This window comes from Hemitrygon akajei, chromosome 2, assembly GCF_048418815.1.
Source record: "Hemitrygon akajei chromosome 2, sHemAka1.3, whole genome shotgun sequence".
NCBI lineage: Eukaryota > Metazoa > Chordata > Chondrichthyes > Myliobatiformes > Dasyatidae > Hemitrygon > Hemitrygon akajei.
In genome coordinates this window covers 172,186,440-172,207,939 of record NC_133125.1, presented here as the reverse complement: position 1 = coordinate 172,207,939, position 21,500 = coordinate 172,186,440, and positions in this window count along the sequence as shown.

The following is a 21,500-nucleotide window of genomic DNA, read 5'->3' as shown; positions in this document are numbered from 1 at the left end:
CTTGTCTAACGTTTTAACGCATTAATCTCAGGTTGATATCATTATACGATAATGCCCATTGCGCAGATGGACTTTTAGTAAACACTGTTGCTGCCTTGGCAGAGTCTTTCCCCTAAAACACTCTTAACTCACTTAAAGTAGAGATATTTGTTTATTTCTTCTATTTTCTGCGAAATCTTCGTTTTAAAAAAAATTGGGAGTAAAATTGGGAGATACGACCGAACTGATACACTTTTCTAATCAAGTACCCTACTGACTTTCTTTTAATCTATTGCCACCTACTATTCCTATCAAATCCCCAGCTTCTATCAATCAGCTATATATTTGTAATAGCAAATAAACCTCGCAACTTACATGTAATTCAACAGCCCCACGAAGGGCACGAATCTGTTTTCATACAATAAATAACAGTAAAACAAATAACCGAAAGGTAGAATTATTCTTTTAAAATGACCACTACACTAAAGAATGTCTTCAATTTGAATGTCTTCAAATACACCGTTCACTCCAATACCTCTAAGATTAGTAACTTTCTAAACTGGATGAACGGAACTTCATGTTTTAAAGAAGGGTTTCAGTCAAGCCAAACTTTGGAAAGGCTTTGGGGCACTTAAATATTTAGTGGATAGCTGACAAACAAAAAACTAAACCAAACTCCATCTGGATTTGGAATATTGGGCTATTTACGAATTTCGAATAAGAGAACATCTATCCGCCTCCAGTAGCTGTTGGTCATGTACGATTAAACATCCCTGTTGAGATTGTAGGTCTTCATTCGATAAAAGTGCATTAGACAATGAGACCACAAGACATAGAAACATAATTAGATTGTGCGACCCATCGAATCTGCTCCGCAATTACGTCATGGCTGATTTATTATCCCTCTGAACCTCATTCCCCTGCGTACTCCTCGTAATATTTGATGCCTTTACTAATGAGGAACCCATCAACCTCCATTTTAAATATACTCATTGACTAGTCTTCCACAGGTTTCTGTGGCAATGAACTACAACGATTCACCAGCCACACCTAAGCAAACGGCTCCTCATGACTGATTCTGGACAACCCTGCGCCCTCTGTTTCTACACCCCCCAATATTCCTGTGGGATATCTTGCCGTTTATATCTTCATTATATATTGCTCATATCAATTAAGTATTTCCTGACAGAAAAATATAATTTTACCCATCGAATTTGTGAATTGTATATTGTATAAATAGAAGTATCCAGTAGTTATTAAGGCATACTTTGCAGGGAAAGGTTTGTTTGAAACACGTAAAGGTAAGTCAACAGACAAACCAACGTTTTCATTCTTCAATAGTTACTTGAATTACCAGCTTTTTAATATGAACAAACAGTTCCGTCGAGGAGTGAAAGTGTACCTACACCGATCTCAGCTGGAGATACATTCAGTGAATGCGCGTGCTTGTGCTAGACTGTCTTTATTTGAAATTTACAATTTTATTTTTGCGTTTAACTAATATGACCTCTTACACCCACTTATAGAAATAGAGAACTTGAGAAATGAACTACTGAAAGCCCGTAAGGATCTAATTGATTTAATGACAGCACCAGTACAAATACTATATTAACACACACGCACATGTTTTCTAGTTAAACAGGAATCTCCGTGATGGAAATTGTGACTAACTTCAGTTCTACAAAGTACAGACCGATCTTATTATCAAAGTACGTATATGTCCCTATATACAACCCGTAGATAAGATTTCTCACGGGCGTACAAAGCAATTCCAAGGAACAGAATAGAATCAATGAAAGACCGCACTCTCAGGGCAGACGAATAACAAGCGTATCAAGAAAAAAAATAGAGATGCAAATTTTAAAAGAGGAAAATGATAATAATAATAATAATAATAATAATAATAATAATAATAATAATAATAATAATAATAATAATAATAATAATAATAATAATAATAATAAACAAATAAGCAATACATTTCGAGAGCATTAGATGTATTAGATCAAAACACCTTGAGAGTGAGTCCGGAGGTTATGGGAACTGTCCATTGACGAGGCGAGAGAACTTGAGTAGAGTTATCCTGGCTGAGATGTAATAACTGATACGGAATCTGCTGGCGGGGATCCTGAGGCTCATCTTGAAAACAGCAGCGAGAAGATGGCATGGGCTAGATGGCGATGATTCTTGATGATGAATGCAGCATTCCTGCAGCAACGGTCCGAGTAGATGTGCACAACGTTGACGACGAAATCACCTGTGATAGACTGGGCCGTATCTACTACTATTGCAGGATTTTTCGTTTCGCGACTTTTGTGATTCCATACCAAACCGTGATACAACCAGTCAATATACCCTCCAGAACACATCAACAAAAGATTTTAGATGCCATGATCAATCTCCACAAACTTCTTGGAAGTATCATACTGTCGTGCCTTCTTCGAAGTTCTACTTACACGGTGAGTCCAGGAGAGATGCTTTGAAATAACCACAACAATATAACCATATAGCAATTACAGCACCGAAACAGGTAATCTCTGTCCTAGTTCGTGCCGAACGCTTACTAAATGATAACACTTGTACAATTCAGAAGTTCTCCATGTAATCTCGAAATAATCACGGTATTCCGTTCCTTTCCGATCCAGCTATTTGACATAAATTTGCATGTATATTAAGGGAATGAGCAATAGACGTTGTCGCAAATCCTTCTCAGTGTCCCTACTAGAACGTGCCATACACTATACCAGCCATTCAGAAAACGTTATGTCATTTTTATATGGAAACCATTCTTATCAATCTGGATAAAATCTTTGTTCTATCATGTCGCCATTTCCATGTATTGCATTTTATTTTTCAAATTTGTTCGAATTACTTGGTTTGTTAAGTTAGACTGTTTGTGTCCTGATTAATTATGCACGCTTCTTGCCTGCCATTGCGTAAGTCAATTCTTTTCATTTCACAGTATTTGTGACATCTAGAACCTCCCAACCGATTCATATCCTCTTCTGCATTGTTCTGATTTGGTTAAGTACTACTGTGAAAATGTGGCATACATATTGTACAGCCCAACTATCTATGAAAAAACTGTGATATACATTAGTCTGCAGAAAAGTTCGTAGAGTACATAAATTCATTGTGTCAGTATCGTGCCAATCGTTTTGTAATTGCAACGTGATCTCCTTCGAATGGCACTGATTTCCTTTGACACGCTATGGTCAATAGCATCAATCTTAAGTCATATATTTTAGTAGTCCTAAGATATTTCGCAAGCAAGTACCATTCTTGGCACTTGTGAAACTTTAAGAAAATCCATTTGATTGTATTGTAGTCACATATTTATATTTAATTAATTCGCTGCATTAAAATGAATCATTGCCGATATCAGTCACTTCATGCATTAAGCTTTCTTCATACATTTAACATTCAAACCTAAGTATACCCTGAAACAATCGATTTATTTGTAATTCACCGTATTCTGTTGTTCCTCCTTAATGAATTCTCAACTGCCTTTAGTTTGCAACTTTACTGTCTGATCAACGTTTTTAAGATACTTATCAGCACTATAAGAATTCTGTCTGCGCACAGCAGAATACTGCATATTATTCGAAACTGGGTTATAATAGTATTTTTATAGTTGCGACGGACAGACATTAAACGCAAATACAACTCCTATTTTCCTTTCTTTGGCGCAGTGATCTCGGAATCTCTTCACTGTCGTTTGTTATGCTGCTCGCATATTTCGCTACTTCGTCCAGTGTTGTTTATTCTTAAATATTCTCCGTAACTGCTCACTTTGATTCTGAAGGATGAACATTGATCTTTTTCTGCAAGTATAAACATCTTAAATAAGCTTATATTGCTCCTATGACATAGCCACATCTGTCAGCTAATCTAGCTGTTTTTTTGCTGTTGTTTGGGAATCGAAATACAATTATCGAATTATAATGCAACTTTCGTTTTCCTTTACAACAGAAGACGAGCTGAGAGAGAAAGACCAAGGTAATTCCAGTATTTAATGACTTAACAGGTGACTTGCTAGTTTTAGATGCTAAACTGCGAAAAGGTTTGAATATTACTGGTAAAAAAAAAGAATCTTGAAAGTAGGCTAATCCCCGAATGCAATTTGCATAACTGTCTCAAGATAAACGTCCGGTGCTTTGAAGATTCAGAAAAAGTCATAAAAATGTAAACATACATTCTTCATTAATATTGATAACCTAACAAAATAAATACGTTTCATGACATTTGTTATAACACTCTCTTCACCTGCACTATCCTTTAAAAGCACAAAGTTTAAATACAGACAAACATAAACAACGTATTCTAAAGTCTTAAGACCTCTGTTCCATCATAGAAAACCTAAAATTGTCACAGCTATGTTGGTCCTTGCCAGAAAAAAGAGTGTCGACAATTTCACACGATTCAGAGCCATTGAAACATTCTTATTAGAATTGTTTCAAAATAGTCAAAATGTGAGAAATATAAAACATCTGTTACGTTACCATACTATCCATGCAACTTCATAATAGCTCATAGTACTCTACTCATACCACTCTACTTAATGCGTGCAGAAAAACCTCACAAAATGATATTTACATTATATTATGGTTATGCATCAGACTATTGCTAAAACTGAACCCGGGGCTCCTGAGAACATTTTGGTTTTAAAGGTGATGCCTGTCCGACAATATTTGTGATAATATTATGATGAATTGTGAAAGAAAAGTTTTCATTGTTATATCCTATGTGCTCTGCACCTACAATAAATAAGGGCTTTATATTGCGTTGAATACAGGCGTAAGCTATGTATGCAACAATCTTACCATTGCTCACACGTAATTGCCCAATAACGACAACATTGTTTTGAAGGAAAAGTACAGTATAAAGCTACATATTTTTCTCAAACTGTGTCGTTTATGTTAGCGTAGTCATTGCCTGTGAAACCTGATTTCTGTTCCATTCATATGGAAGCTTGGGACATGGTGTTCAGAAATTAATCCGTATGGTTTGTATTTACTTTATTACAGAAATAGCAAGAGAAAGGGAGAAGGCAAAATACACAGGTGCATTAGCAAGAAGTAGCTTGTATTGCTTAAGACTAGTTAAAAAAACAAATAACCTGTTCAGCTTGTGAACTAAGTGTTATCTCACTGCAACGACATAAAAATGTTAGAAGTTATTTTGTAGCGCATTTCTGTGTGCTGGGTAATTTGACTATCCATCAAAGTAACTGGAAACATACAATAGTAATTCTATTGCAATTAAGTGCAAAAAAATCACTTAATTCTCTGCATGAACCTCAACTAACAATATTTGTTTCACGTTTATAACCCCTTCCACACCATTCATTACCTCTATGAAACTAGCATCTCTCCAATAATGCTCTGTTTTCATTAATTCGCCTTGCAGTATTTTCAAATGTCCTTTCTGACCTGCTTCTGAATTTTATTATCCGTTTGGATAAGTAAATCTGCTGATCAACTGTCACGACCACGAGTGAAATCCTCAGGGCTACGTTCATTAGATAGTTGCCGAGGGATTCAGCAGCATTCAAATTCACTGCAACTGTATTTGAAATGCCATGACAAAATTCAGTTGAGTTACCGTGGTTTAATAAAATGAAATTATATCCTACAATTGCATGTCACTGTTTTTGACGATGAAAATGAGCAAAGTTGGCAAAGGAGTAGTAAGAGCAACGTGTTACGTTTTCCAGAGACCAATGAGTGATATGGCAAGATTGTAACATACCAGACTTTTATTCAGCCTTGGAGGTTACTCAGTATGGAAGAACAGGACACTATCAATAATTTTGCCCTCTCACGCTAACGCCATTCTCCACTTATTCTTTTCACATTCGATCTCACAGAGATCACAACTGTCGGCTGCCAATGCATCTAAGTTTGACCCAATTTCATCGCTCTGAATAATTCTTCATCACAAATCCTCATCTGCCAATATTTCGAGTGCGACTTTGTCTATGACAGATCTACTATTCAATAATATTTCCCCTATATTGGTCTTTGCCTTTCCCCTGTAGATGCTACTCAACTGTTTATACAAATAACAACTACTCCATTTTAAATCTTCTGTATACATTATATTTTGGCTGCGGTGGTTTCTCCCATATTGTATTTCCAAGTTGCTGAAACGAAGAGAATCTAAAAACTGGAGGACAACATTTATATTGAAAATAGTCCACCAACTGTAAGGCATATGTCTCATGACATAACAAATAGGTCCCAGCATATTTCCAAACTTAAATCAAGAACAAAAGGCAAATTATATTTTAAAAGGAAATAGTTAAAAATTCTCAAATAGAAAATATGTTGTGTGTATGGAAAAAGATTGGGTTGTCTTCCTGCGACTTTTAATTTTAATTTTAAATCTTTATTAATAGGGTTATGACATTTAAAGTGGAAATAATGGAGGGCTCGCTTACATTAACCTGTTCTCAAATGGTTGAAATATTTTAATATCTCATGCATGTAATAAAAGATCAAATTTAGAACAAAATAAACGATGTACTCTAGACAATATAGACATTCATGTGCCAATCGATCGCCACCTTCTGTACAGTTATTTTTGTGGTATACCGCTACATTTTGTGCAGGTCGGTAACTTTTCGTGGCTCTTCAACAGTAGCAATAGCCCCAGATAGCTGAAAACGTCGACGATTTCACATGGCTCAGAAGCTTTGCAACATTCTTATTAGAATTAATTCGAAATAGTCAAAGTATGAAAAATATTACACATCTGTTATGTTACCCTACTATTCATAAAACTTCATAGCAGTTCACAGTACTCTACCCGTAGAAGCTTGTTCCCATGTTAAGTGCAATTCGCACGAAGTATTCACGAAATTTTAAATATATGTGTTGATCAGATTACACCTGCTTAATTCTTATTTGATGAGATCGTTTTAATCTACCTATAAACAAAATTTTTTAAAAGCACCGCTTCCTGCTATTGAGTATTAAAACGAATGACGTCATAATCAGCTTGATTACTTGAGCGAAAGTATATGCTGAGCTCTAACAGCGGACAATGGCAACTGATTGCTTTAAAAGATGGAAAATGAAAAGCTGTGTCTCCCCTGCAGTTACATGCGTGATGACAGGTTTAGTCTTGAGTGAAAAATACCATTCCTTCGAAGCAATTTCACAATCCAGTCGATCAGTATGCAGTTTATGCAAGTGCCTCCAGGCCCATAGACTTTAAATTTAGAGAATCGTATTTGAGTGTATATATGTATCGTATTCGGCATGTGTGATCACTGATGAACAGTTGTACCAATTCTAAGTGTTGAAGAAAGTTGCCCTGGCCATTTCTTTTGAAACCAACGTTTTCTATAAATTAGCGAGACAAGGTAGAGGAACGTGCAAAAAGATATTGACCGAGAGTTATTCTGATTCCTTTCATAGGCACTCCCAGACAAGGTAATCCGCAAAGGCAAAATAATAATTCTTAAACCCTGAATAATTACAAGAGAAAAATTATATGGATTCTCATGATGTGTCACTTCTGGATCAGGAAGAATATAAACGAAGTCGAAATAAAACGATGAAGGATGTGTTTTTTTTTTGGCAGACTGTGCAGTGAATTTGTTCAATGATGATTGTGGAAGGGACTAATGTGCAAAACACAGTACATACTTCACATACAACAGAAAAAATAATACGGAGACAATAATATTAACAGATAAAAATATTCGGTAGAAGTACAAATTGACATAAAGTGCATATACGCCATATAGTTAAATATACAACAGCACTACGGCTACTGACACTGTCATAGGTAATGTGTACATGGTCTTCAGAAGTCTCACAGCCAGCAAGGAAGAAGCTGTGACACAATCTAATAGTTCTTATTCTTATACTGCAATACTTATTGCCTTACAATAGATGGTCAAAGAGATTGTGAACGGTTGAGACCGATGGAAGGGGTTCTTGACAATGCTAAGGCTCTGCGAATGCAGTGCTTCTAGTGCATGGATGTGGGTGGGGGCGAGAGCTCCGATGATTATAAGTAGTCCTTATAATCTGTTGCAGGGTGTTGCGATCAGATATCTTGCAATTCCCACATCAGATGGACATACAGTTCGTTAGGACAGTCCCCATGGTACTCTGGTAGAATGTGGTTAGAATGGGGGTGGGGATCCTCGCCTCTCTCAGTCTCTTTAGTAAACGGAGGCACTGCTGTGCTTTCGTGACTGAAGAAGTTAATGACAGTCTCGGGCATATTGCAACCGAATGACAAAGAGCAAGCATCAACTAATTTTCCTGATGGGTACTATTGTACTTCGCAACTGTGAGCAGGTAAATTTACTGATGAAATGGGAAGCATATGGGCGACTGCACAATTGATGCGGAAATATTATGAATAAAAGAATACCACCAGGAATAGAAAAAAAACCACACCCCATACCATATCAGTCACATGCAGTATCTTTATGCTTGTATATAGCAACGGGTAAATGAACTGCAATTATTATAGGAAATAAAAACAAAAATGGAATAATGTCAGCACTAGTGTAACGGAAGGATGAACTGGATTAAATTTAAAACTAAGTGTGTATATAACAACGTAAATTTTTTGACAAAAACCAAGAAAGCATATTAGAAATTTGGTCGAAAGAAAACAATTCGGATGCAACAGTTGCATCGCGGTTAGCGCGGCGCTATTGCAGGTCGGACGTCGGAATTCATTTCCGCCCTTCACTGTACGTTCTTCCCATGTGCGTGTATGTTGTTCTGAGTGTGTAAGCTTCCTCCCTCCAGACCAAAGACGTACCAGTTCGTAGAATAGAAATCGTAAAATCTGTAGTGCGGATGGTTGATATTAGTAGGTTAATAACTAATCATGGTAAATTGTCCTGTGATTACGCCAGTGTTCCTGGGCATTGCGGCTAGTTGGGCTGGGAGTGTCTGTTCTCCATTGCATCGCTAAATATTTCAAAAGAGTGACAATGCCTCTATGTGATAAAACAGGAAAAGTCATATATTCTTATCATGGCGTGGAATGGTGATAAAGAAAAGCGTAAATGCATGGCTGGTGCTCCTTAAGCTGAGGAACGGGGAGTGTATGAGATTACGTAATTAATAAGTGTAACTCTTAAAGTTTACTAACTGCTCCCACAAAACGAACAAATACTCCAAAGCAACATAACGATCAACAAGAAAAAGAAAGGAAAATATTTTAAAAAGTAGGCATATTCTGAAATAATGTAGTGCTGCATTCACGAGTGCCTTAGCAAGTACCTAAGAATAACTAAACAATATAAAATTCAAGCAATGATATAAAATTATCTATGGTACCTCACACTTTCAACTGTCTGTATGAATCATCTCTGTGTATCCATATATGAAAAAAAATCGAGAATTAACAATTAAGATATCATCTGAACTATTTTTGAGGACAAAGAATGCAAACTATGCATATTAGCAGATTGCGAGTACTAATTATTGGAAGAAACGATGATGGAGAGCAGTCGGAATATAGATACATTCAGAGTATATTTATTTTTGTTTCCGCATTTTGTTAAAACATGGGATACCTAATTGACGTACGAGTCATCAGATTAAGATCTTAGAATATACTTTTCCCAAAAAATTTATGATTGCAAATACATGATGCGTTTTATATGCAAACTGTACATTTGACTCCAATATACCTCTCCAGCAAAGAAAATTATTTTGCTCTTTCATATAGTAGCTGTTGTAATTTTGGATCCCTTTCCTAGTAAACTCCGGTAACGTTGCCTTAATGTTGCACTTCCTGCATTCAAGTGTTTAACGATGATGATTTCTGAATTGTTGTTTCCGCACATTGCCAATACAACTCATATTTCATTACAGTCGAAGAAGAACTTAGAAATAAAGACAGAGGTAATCATAACGTTAACGGCGCATGCCCACTCTTGCAATATTTTGGTATTGTTGCTTCTATTTGATAATGTTAAACCCAGGAGGCTCAAGCTCCAATTCGATGCACGTCAAATTGAAATATTGAAACATATTATTTTCAATTTCCTTTCAACGTACTTTCAATGGCTACTTTATTAGGTACTCCTAGACACCTAATCGTTATTAGATATATATAATCAGACAATCATCTGACAGCAACTCCATGCATAAAACATGCAGAATTGGTCAAGAGGTTCAATTGTTGTTTCGACGAAATATGAGAATGAAGAAGAAATGTGACCTAAGTGACTTCGAAAATAAGTAGCAGTATTTGGGCAAAAATATCTTGTTAATGAGACAGGTCAGCGAAGGATGGCGAAACTTGTTCAAGCTGACCTGACGACGACAGTAATTCGAGTAACCGCATGTTACAACAGTGGTGCGTAGAAAAAAACGTCTCTGAACGCACAATACGTGTACCTTGACGTGGACAGGCGACAGAAGACCACACCGGTCTCCACTCCTGTACCTAATAATGTAGCCACGGTGTGTATATTAAAGCATAGAACATTCAGTCCAGTCAGATGAAGTGAAAAGAGAATATGAGGGTATTACTGTTGTGTGATATTTAGTGAAATGGAGAACGTTCTAATTCATGGTAAATAGCTGTTCATGATCATACTGAATATATCGTCATTTTTAATGTAATTGACAACGGGATATTTATATTTCCTTTTATGTTATTACATAGGAACATTCTAGTACATTAACAAATCGTTTGAACTCAACTATTTTCTTACTTTTTCAGAAATCGAAAAACTGAGAAATAGTCTGAAAGACACAGGTGTTTTCGCTTTACCGCAATTATTATTTATGTCTTAGCTTTAATAAAACGTTTTTTGCTTCGTATCCAGATAATATATGAAAAGGGAAAACTGTGCTTTGGGCAAACTGCAGACGTTATGGATCAGTAAGCTGTGAAATATTCGTGTGCGTGTGAATTAACGTGTAAACGTCTTAACGTTCAAGTATCCCTTTTCTCTGCACAACGCCAAACTTCTAGGAAACTTCCAAATGGGTGAAATCTAAAGTTAAAGCTTTCCCAGGTCCATAGATAATATTCGCAACCACATCAGTTTCTACTGTTATAAAATCATAACTTGCAATAGTGCATTTCTTAATAGTGCATATTAAGTAAGATGAATCAGCTACCACCAACTTCATTCTCTACATATCCAATCAAATTACTTTCCAAAACTTGACGTTATTCTCCCCGAGATGAATCTTACTGTGATTTAAAACGCATCCCCATACAGCCGTATGCAAGTTACGGTCAGCTGAAAATTTGTAATTGACATATTATATTCTTGTCTCCCGATATTGACTCCAGGGAAGTAATACTGTACAACCAGCCGGCCTTTCTATGAATGATAATCGAGGTTCTTCGCTATTACTGATTGTACACAAAGTGATATCATCTCTAACTATAAAGTTATGATGTCATGTAAAGTAACCGTGCATTGTACATTTATTGATCACATCAAACTCATATCTGCAGATATTCAGTTGCTTTCTCTCTAACATAAAGGCAAACGCCACGTACAAGGATCACTTTGAAATTAGCCCATCCTCTGCTTCCCCAAATCTTCAACTTTGTTTCGACTGTGCTCTGTGTCTGATTTGACTGTGGCATGGGGCGTCAACATTATCGGGAATAGGTAGTCAATGTTCTGACCTCCCACCGATATTATTTCTTTCCCATTACTCTCAATACGTATCAGAGTAAACAATCTTCATTTTAATCTTAAACACAGGCTATTCAGTAGATGCTCGAAATTTTGATTACTGCACACAAAATGCTGGAGGAAATTTGCAAGACAGGCAGTATATGTAGAGGACTAAATACAGGTGACGATTTTAAGCAAGAGCCTTCATACGGACTCCCAATGAAGACTCTTGATAAAGGTCTCATTCCGAAAAGTCGACTGTTTATTCCATGCTATAGACGCAGCATATCTTGTTGATTTCCTCCAGCATTTTTGTGTGTATTGAATTAATATAATCGCGCGCTATCTGCACTTACTGATATTTATATATTTTGGCTGTCTATATTCTATACAGGCGTTTCGCTTGTCTTCTGTATTTCTCAGCAGATACACTTTTCATCCAGTAGCATGTATCTTTTCAATCCCTGGCAAGGGATTGATACACGGACATAAATGTATTCCTATAAACATGCTCACGCTCATAGTTACATATGCATACACGGCTGGTTGTGTGTATTTATGTGTATGTGTATATATGTGTATATGTGTGCACACGTGTGCATATGCTGTGCACACAAGTGTGCAAATGCAAATAAATATTTTGTGACTATCTTAGAATATAATGATATGCTGAAAAGTTGCTAATTGGCGCCAGTAAATTTAACTTCAGCAAAAGGAAGTGAAATCTATTATTAATTACGAATGCTGCACCAGGTCAACTAAGTGGCAAAATGCTTCAAACATACTTTTATTTTCCGCACAGAGGAAAATTGAGCGATAATAACGGAGGTAGGAATCGCAGAAAAACTGGTCATTGATATCTAATCCAACAAGTTTCGTTTTCAATAGATTACATTCTCATGGGTTTTAGCAAGATGAAGCATTGTCTTCGCAGCAATATGAAATGCAGAATCTATATTTTTGGAGAAATTAATTTTCTCTTCTTCTGTCCATTATCTTGTGTTGAGATAGTAAGGGTAAGTGGGCATTTTCCAAAGCTGAACAGTGTGTAGAGAAGCTGACTGAGAAATATTCTTCGGGCGGTTTCACATTATTTCATTAACCTTCAGTTTTGAGACACACGGACACAATAAGTAGAAATAAGGGTAAGATGATCACATTAGCAAAACTCAAACTGACAAAACTCTTGTTGATATAAAAGGAATTACTTTATAAAACCGGGGTTTACCGCCATGTTAATGATCTGAGAAGTTAGGTCGCCTTTACTTTACATTGTACATAAAAAATATGGTGGTTTAAAAGAAAAAGAAAATCGGATAATAAGCCTTCCAACTAAAATATGAATTCTTCTCACGGGTAACTAACGTGTCAGTCAAACGTTCAATTGGACATAAGTAATTATTAAACAAATAAGACCAGTGGTCAGCATGAAAAGAGTAACGTTAAAACTTATGCTTAATGTAGAAAACATACACGGAATTTCATATTTAGAACGAAATATCGCTTAAGAAATATAATATATAGTTATTGTAAAGGAACTAGTGTTAGCAATATATAGTGCAATTCAGCTATTAAGTAAAGATATGCCATTGCTTCTGAACACAGCAAACACTGACTAAAGCATTCACTACGTCGGTGGATAATCTGCGTCCACATGATTTTAATTGCTCACGACAGTTTTCACGTTTTTTCACTTTTGTAAATACATTGGGATCCTTTCCACGATAAGGAAATGGTAAAGTGCATTATACGACCAGAAGGCCATAGGATACAGGAGGAAAATTAGGCCATTAGGCCAGTTGAGTCTGTTCTGTCATTTCATTCTTGCTGATGCAATTCCCTCATCTCCAATCATTTCCCTATATCCCTTCATGCGCTGACTAATCAGGAATCTATCAAAGTCTGCCTTAAATTTACACAATGACTTGGTCTTTGCTGCCTCCTGTGGCAACGAATTCCAAAGATTCAACACTCTATGGATGAAGAGGTTCCTCCACGTGCATCTATTCTGAAGTTGTGATCTCTTAAACAGCTCCCCGCCATAGGAAACGTCCACTCTATCAAGGCCTTTTAATATTCAATATGCTTCAACGAGGTCACCCACTGCCATTCTTCTGAATTAAAGTGAATACATACCCAGAGCCATCAAACGCTCTTCATATTACAAGCTTCAATCCTGGAATCCTTTTCGTGAACGTCCTTTGAACCATCTCCAGTGTTAGCACATTCTTTCTGAGATAAAGGGGCCACAACGTCTCCTTTTACTCCAAATGGGGCCTCACTAGCGCCTTATAAAACTTCAAAATTGCATCCTTACTTATTATATTCTAGTCCTGTCGAAATGAATGCTACCATTACAATTGCATTCTATACCATGAACTGAAGCTGCAAATGAACCTTCCTGGAATCATGCAAGACGACTCCCAAGACACTTTGCAACTCCGAGTTTTGAATTTTCTTATCTTAGAAAATAGATTACGTTTTTATTTCTTCTACGAATGGACATGACCATAAACCTCCGACACTGTATTCCATCTGCCACTCATTTACCCATTCTCCTATTCTGACTAAGTCCTTCTGTAGACTCTCTAATTCCTCAAAACTACCTATCGTCCACTTATCTTCGTAAAGCCTGCAAAGGTGCCCACAAAACCATCAATCCCACCATACAAATCAGACAAAACATTCCATTAAGGAAACGAGACTGACTTCGGCCTATTTCGTCATGTACCCCAAGTAACCCGATGCTACATCCTTAACAATCGATTCCAACTTCATCCCAAACAATGGGATGAAGACTAACGAGCCTATTATTTGCTTTCTTCTGCCTGTTTCCCTTCTAGAGGAATGGAGAGACATAGCCAAAACCCATTAATTCTTCAAAGATCATAACTAATGCCTCACAATCTCTTGAGGCATCTCCTTCAGAACCCTAGGGTGCAGACCAACTGATCCAGGTGACGTATCTTCCTTCATAGCTTTCAGTTTCCCAAACACCTTCTCCTTAGTAATGGCAACATCACTCACTTCTGCGTCCTGACATTCTTGAACTTCCCGCTTAAGGCTAGGGACTTCCACAGTGAGGACGTATAATTTTCCAGTGTTTCCTTCTATAAATCTTTTTAGTTGATTTCTGCTGGTTTTAAAAATCTTCCCAATATTCTGCTAAGCCAGAATCTTTCTCAAAAGTTCCACTTGATTCCATGACCAATTATTTATTTTTTCTTCTCAGTTTCAGGACAGTTAGATTGATGACACTATCAATGATCTTACTCAGAAGAGATCCCAATGATCCAGAAATCGTTCACTGATCACTACGAAATATCCTTTAGGAGGAGCTCAGGAATTAAGTGTTGGCATTAACATCTAACATTGTACAGAACGTCAAATTGCCTTTGATTTTACTTGTATGTCACAATATCTTCCTCTCTCCCTCCTAGAAATCAAGTTAACAGTGGTCCTAGAAATAGGTCATTTTCTATCAAATGAGTGCATTTCACATTCAGAATTGGACATCGAGATTAGCAATTACATATAGCAATTCTTTATCGCAGGACAATCCCTTTCCATTTATTCAATTCTGATATTTGCTTATCACTGAAATGAAAAGATTGGTTTTATATTTGACATGTACTGTACATCGAAACATACAGTGAAATCTGGATCATTTGTTGTTGAATTCAGCGATAATTGCCTTCCTACCTATTCTAGTGGCTACACCCACTAGAGGATCAGCTGTTCTGGATTGGGTGTGGAGCAAGGAATCAGAATTGATATGAGACCTTAAGATAAGTGAACCTTTATGGAAGGAGTGGTTAAAGTCAGATATTACAGTGGAGTAAAGAGAATTACAGATACATACAAGTGGTGTTGCCCAGAATTGAAAGGGACACTGCCAATAATGACGGCAGAGCATCAATATCTGGAATTTCCAGCAGCATTTCAGAAGACACAGGATATTTACATCCCAAAGAGGAAGAAATATTCTAATGGAAAGATGACACATTTGCGGGTAACGAGAGAGGTCAAAGCGAACATAAAAGCCAAAGAAAGGGCATTTAATGAAGCAGAATTAGTGTGAAGTTAAAGGATTCGGAAACTTTTAAAAACCAACAGAAGGCACTTACAAAGGTAAAGATGGAATACCAAAGTAAGCTAGTCAGTAATATTATGTAGGACACCAAACGTTTCTTTAGACATATTAAATGAAAAGAAACGAGAGTCGAGTGTGAATATCGGACCCCTGGAAACCGATGCAGGAGAGTTAGTAACGGGGTACAACGAAATGGCGGACGAACTGAATAAGTATTTTCCAACAGTCTTCACTGTGGAAGACGCGACGAGTATGATAAAAGTTCCTGTTGGCAGGGTCATGAAGTATGTGAAGTTGGTATAACTGGAGAGAAGATTCTTGGCAATCTGAAAAATCAGAAGGTAGATAGGTCACCTGGACCAGATGCTGTACACCCCAGAGTTTTTAAAGAGTAACTAAAAATATCATGTATACATTAGCAATGATCTTTCAGATCTTTTGTTTTCTGGAATGGTTCCGAAAGGCTGGAGAATTGCAAATGTCACTACAACCTTGAAGAAGCGAGAGAAGGCGAAGAAAAGAAACTATAGGCTAGTTAGTCTGACCTCATTGTTTGGAAAGATGTTGGAGTCAATTATTAAGGATGGGGTCTCTGGGTACTTGGAGGCACATGATAACATAGGCCGTAGTCAGCATGTTTTCCACAAGAGAAATTTTTGCTTAACAGACCTGTTGGAATTCTTGGAAGAAATAACTGTCAGATAAATAAAGAAGAATCGGTTGATGTTGTGTAGTTTGGTTTTTAGAAGTCCTCATACAAGTGGATACACATGAGGTAGCCTAATATACTACAAGCCCATAGTATTACAGGAATATTTCCAGCATGAATAAAATAGTATCTTATTGGCAGGAAGCAAAGAACGGAAATAAATGGAACCTTTTCTGGGAGGCTGCTAGTGACTAGTGGTGTTCCACAGGGGTTTGTGTTGTGAAAGATTCTTTTAGCGTTATATATCAATGATTTGGATGTTGGAATTGATGTTTTATTTTTCAAAGAGTGCAGATGATATACAGATAGGTGGAGGGACAGGCAGTTTTGAGGAAGTATAGAGGCTACAGAGGACTTAGACAGATTAGGAGAATGGGCGGAGAACTGGCAGATGGAATAAGTGTATGGTCATGCATTTTTGTAAAAGAAGATTTCTAAATTTTCTAAATGAAGAGAAGATCCACAAAAAAAGAGTGACAAATGGACTTGGGAGTCCCTGGGCAGGATTCCTAAAATGCTAATTTGCTGCTTGAGTGTGTGGTAAGGAAGGAAAATGCAAAGTTAGCATTCACTTCAAAAGGACGAGTATATAAAAGCGAGGGTATAGCATTGCAACTTTCTAAACCACTGGTGAGGTCTCACATGCGATATTGTGAGCAGGTTCGTAGGAAGGATGTGCTGAAACTTTAGAGGGCTAAACTGAGGGTCGCGAAAATAAATCCAGGAATGAATGACTTGTCACATGAAGAGCGTTTAATGGTTCTGGGCCTGTATTCACTGGAATTCAGAAGAATGAGATGCAACCTCATTGAAACCTATCGAGTAGCAAAAGGCCTTTATACAGCTTATCTGGAAAGGACATTCCCTATTATGGGGGTGTATAAGGTCAGAGAACACAGCCTCAAAATAGAAGGACGCCCTTTCCGTACGGACGAATCTGTGGAATTCTCTGCCATACGGAGCTCTCGAGGCCAAGTCGTTATGTATATTTAAGGCAGTGGTTGATATATTTTTCATTGGTCAGAGCATGAATGGATACGGGGGAAAGAAAAGAGATTTGGGCTGAGAAAAAGTTTGGATCAGACATGTTGAGTTGGCGGAGTATATGTGATGGGCCAAGTGGCCTAATTCTGCTCCTATATCTAACAGAATTATGGTCTCATGGAGGAGATCGTAATGGATTATTTTCAACTATTCATTTAAAGACACAATTTCCGTAGGAAACAGGGAACACTGGAAATATACAGTGAAAGTTATATATCCCTCCAAATTTATAACGAATATGACCTTCAAACCTCAGGAAACAACCATAATTTAGATGGTCATAATTGTCACAAATCTGTCGGGTTTAAACATACATTTGCCGAAATGTAATTGCATTCTTTGCTTTTTAATAGATAAACTATTCCAAAACTATAAAGGTACTTTCTATTATGCTTTATAACATTATTGATGCATTATTTATTTATGACTACAAACAATAGTAATTCAATGGCTTTATTTATGCAAAGGAATGAGTGTTGTTGGCAAATCTGGCTTTCACTATCCAAGCATAATAAAGGTTCAGCATGTGGTTTAAATACATTTTTTTGTGAAGGTGACTCCAAAAATTCTCTTTTTATCAAGGAGTTTAGTGGTTTTAATCTAGTATAATGAAGGAAGTGGACCGATTTCTATGAAACAATTGGTTTTATTCGGTGCACCTCTTGATGGTGTTCTGTTGGCTAACGGTCATTCAATTTTCTGTGAAGAGATATGGATTCCTGCTGACGAAGTCTGCGTGAGAAGGCTTCATACATCCATCAAAACAAACCTACCACAGCCATGCCGCGACGATGAAGGAAGCGATTCCCACGTTACCATCCAATTATCCTTTCTGCCCTAAATATTTTGGAAACCATGGGACAACAGACAATCATAAAGCTGATAAATATTTCATTATGTATTATGTTCCTTCCATAAAGAAGAAAAGAAATCAAGGATTAAAAAAAATCAACCGATGTGCAATGCCGGAGGAGATGTAAAGCTCAGCATCGTTACCTTTATATATCAATCTCATTAAAGGATATTCTGGAGCAGTCGGCACCTGATGCTTCAGTTCATAAGCAGAGCTTTTCCCAGACTTATTTGGAAGACTCCCAAGAAGGTCTGTTGTTTGATTAGCTTGGAATAAAGCTGGGCATTATTCAACATTCCGAAACTGTCACTGAAATCGAGGACGGTCCGCTGCCAAGAACACAGAGACGCACTCTGTAACAAAATAATTTGTTTAAAATTGTTATGAATCGACGCCTATCTTCATAATGATAGCCATAACTTTGACCAGCTGCAACATTTGCTTTTACTTTAACCATCATTCTTAATGTCATTCTCTAAATTACTGACTTCGTATCACATGAAGTAACATTTGTATTATGCTTTCAAAAGAATGTCGCACAATAGATGCGCGGTACGCGATAGGATTGATTCTGCTGAAAGCCAAGATAAACACCGGTGAGCAGGGGCAGGATGAAGTAAGTTAAAATTAATAGCACAACCGAATCATCCCTCAATATTATCTTGGATATATTTGGCATCTTCGCTTACATCTGCTTACCACAACTCGGATATATTTGGTCAGTGCTTTAGGATCTGTTTTGTCTCTAAGGTTGCAGACGAAAAATTATAAAGGCAAATGTTTACTATTTGAGATGTGATGATTCTGTAACAAGCTATTTAACGCACGCACACACACAGACATATGCATACATACATATATATCTGTGTGTGTGTGTGTGTGTGTGTGTGTGTGTGTGTGTGTGTGTGTGTGTTTGTGTGTATATGTATATGTATATATCCATATATGCATAAATATATCTCGCACAACCGCACAATGATATTATTAGTGCAGGATTCGATTCATGATTGCTGGAATGTTTTCTTGCCAGATACTCAACTAAATTGCCAAAATAGTCCATAGACTGTGGATATTCGAGCTAGAAATGCTTGCGAAGATCCGGTCTTGAAATGAGCCTTTTTAGTAGCTGTAGCACATCTCTTCAACGTCTGCTGACTTAGTCAGTGATTTTGCAATAAACACGCAGAACGGAAGTTTAAAATTTCCAAAAAAAAAATCAGCATGTAAAGCGTTTTCCACTGTTTGAGGACAGCAATGGAATGCAAGCATAGATTAAAATGTCGAAAATGTGACATTCGATATAATGGAATTCAATGGCGAGAAAAGAGAATTTAAAGACTTGAAAGGAAAGAACGTGAAGGGAGTATCTGTGACCAGCCGACAGAATGTATGCGCAACGTTACATAATTCAGTTATGATTAAAGCTTCTATCAGAATGAAGTACAGCATATTAGATCCTACCCTTCATAAAGAGTAACAAATAAGAATAGGAGCTACAAAAATACTGACTGAAGAATTGGGATTTGGAGTAAGCAACTCTTCCCAACCTATCTTGATCCCCCATTTAATATTATGGCTCACTGAATGTAACGATTATACCATTGTTTTTCATCAAGATTACAGTCTTTTCCCTTAATAATTTCGCAATTCTCTGCTACTAAAGCAGACCAAAATTACTTTCTCTGTTGCAACAAAGACCCACAACCCCCTAAAGAATCATCCTATCAATCAGTCTCAAGCGGACGGCTCCCTAATTCAAAACTGTAGCAGGAATTAGAACCTCTTGTCAAAGGAAGTATTTACCTTACATAAACCCTTTGGGCGTGAATCAGAAACGTGAACGTTTAAACATCCACTTTCTCCTTTAACCTGCAAAATATACAATCTAGCCTTTAAAGACTATCCTCGGAAGAAACCCATCCATTCTCTTCATTAATCCAATGCTATATTCTGGAGAACCTTCAATATATTAACAAATGTCCCTACTTAAGGCGTAGAGGTAGTTCTCTCTCCCGACCTTTATAAATAAATGAAAAACAACAACTGCCATATCCATGCATTTATGTTCAATTCCTTTATAAATTAAGTATACAGTTAGGTTCCTATACAATTGCAATGTCTGAATATCAGCCTATTTATGATCTTCAGTAGTACTCTCTGCTTTCTCTGCATCACAGTTGACAATTATTTACCATTTCCTTTTGGTCTGCTAAAATAGGAATGCTCGCATTTTCTAAAATTTATTCGTTATTGCCAGATCTTTGGCCACTTAAGACTGCAAAGGTCGTGCTCGTGGCCTCTGGATATGACCTCACCTAAGTCATTTACATTAATTGTCAGCAGAAGTTGCGCGATGCATCATATGTTATTGTCCTCTGTTCTTTTTCTGAGTCAGAGAGACAATAGTATATCCACACGTTATGTCCTTTTCACATCACAGTCCTTTTGTCACATGGTGCGAGCAGGATCATCTGCAGCTTAATGTGAAAAAGACTAAGGAGCTGGTGGTGGACCTGAGGAGGGCTAAGGCACCGGTGACCCTTGTTTCCATCCAATGGGGTCATTGTGGACATGGTGGAGGATTACAAATACCTGAGGATACGAATTGACAATAAACTGGACAGGTCAAAGAACACTGAGGCTGTCTACAAGAAGGGGCAGAGCCGTCTCTATTTCCTGAGGAGACTCCGGTCCTTTAATATCTGCCGGACGATGCTGAGGATGTTCTACGAGTCTGTGGAGGCCAGTGCTATCATGTTTGCTGTTGTGTGCTGGGACAGCAGGCTGAGGGTAGCAGACACCAACAGAATCAACAAACTCATTCGTAAGGCCAGTGATGTTGTGGGAGTGGAACTGGACTCTCTGACGGTGCTGTCTGAAAAGAGGATGCTGTTCAAGTTGCATGTAATTTTGGGCAATGACTCCCATCCACTCCATAATGTACTGGTTAGGCACAATTCAGCCAGAGACTCATTCCACCGAGATGTAACACTGAGCGTCATAGGAAGTCATTCCTGCCTGTGGCCATCAAACTTTATTTCCACTTGGCATGATGAACTTATTATTATTTAACTATTTATGGTTTTATATTGCTATATTTCTACACTATTCTTTGTTGGCGCGGCTGTAACGAAACCCCATTTCCCTCGGGATCAATAAAGTATGTCTGTCCGTCTGTCTGTTAACCGGC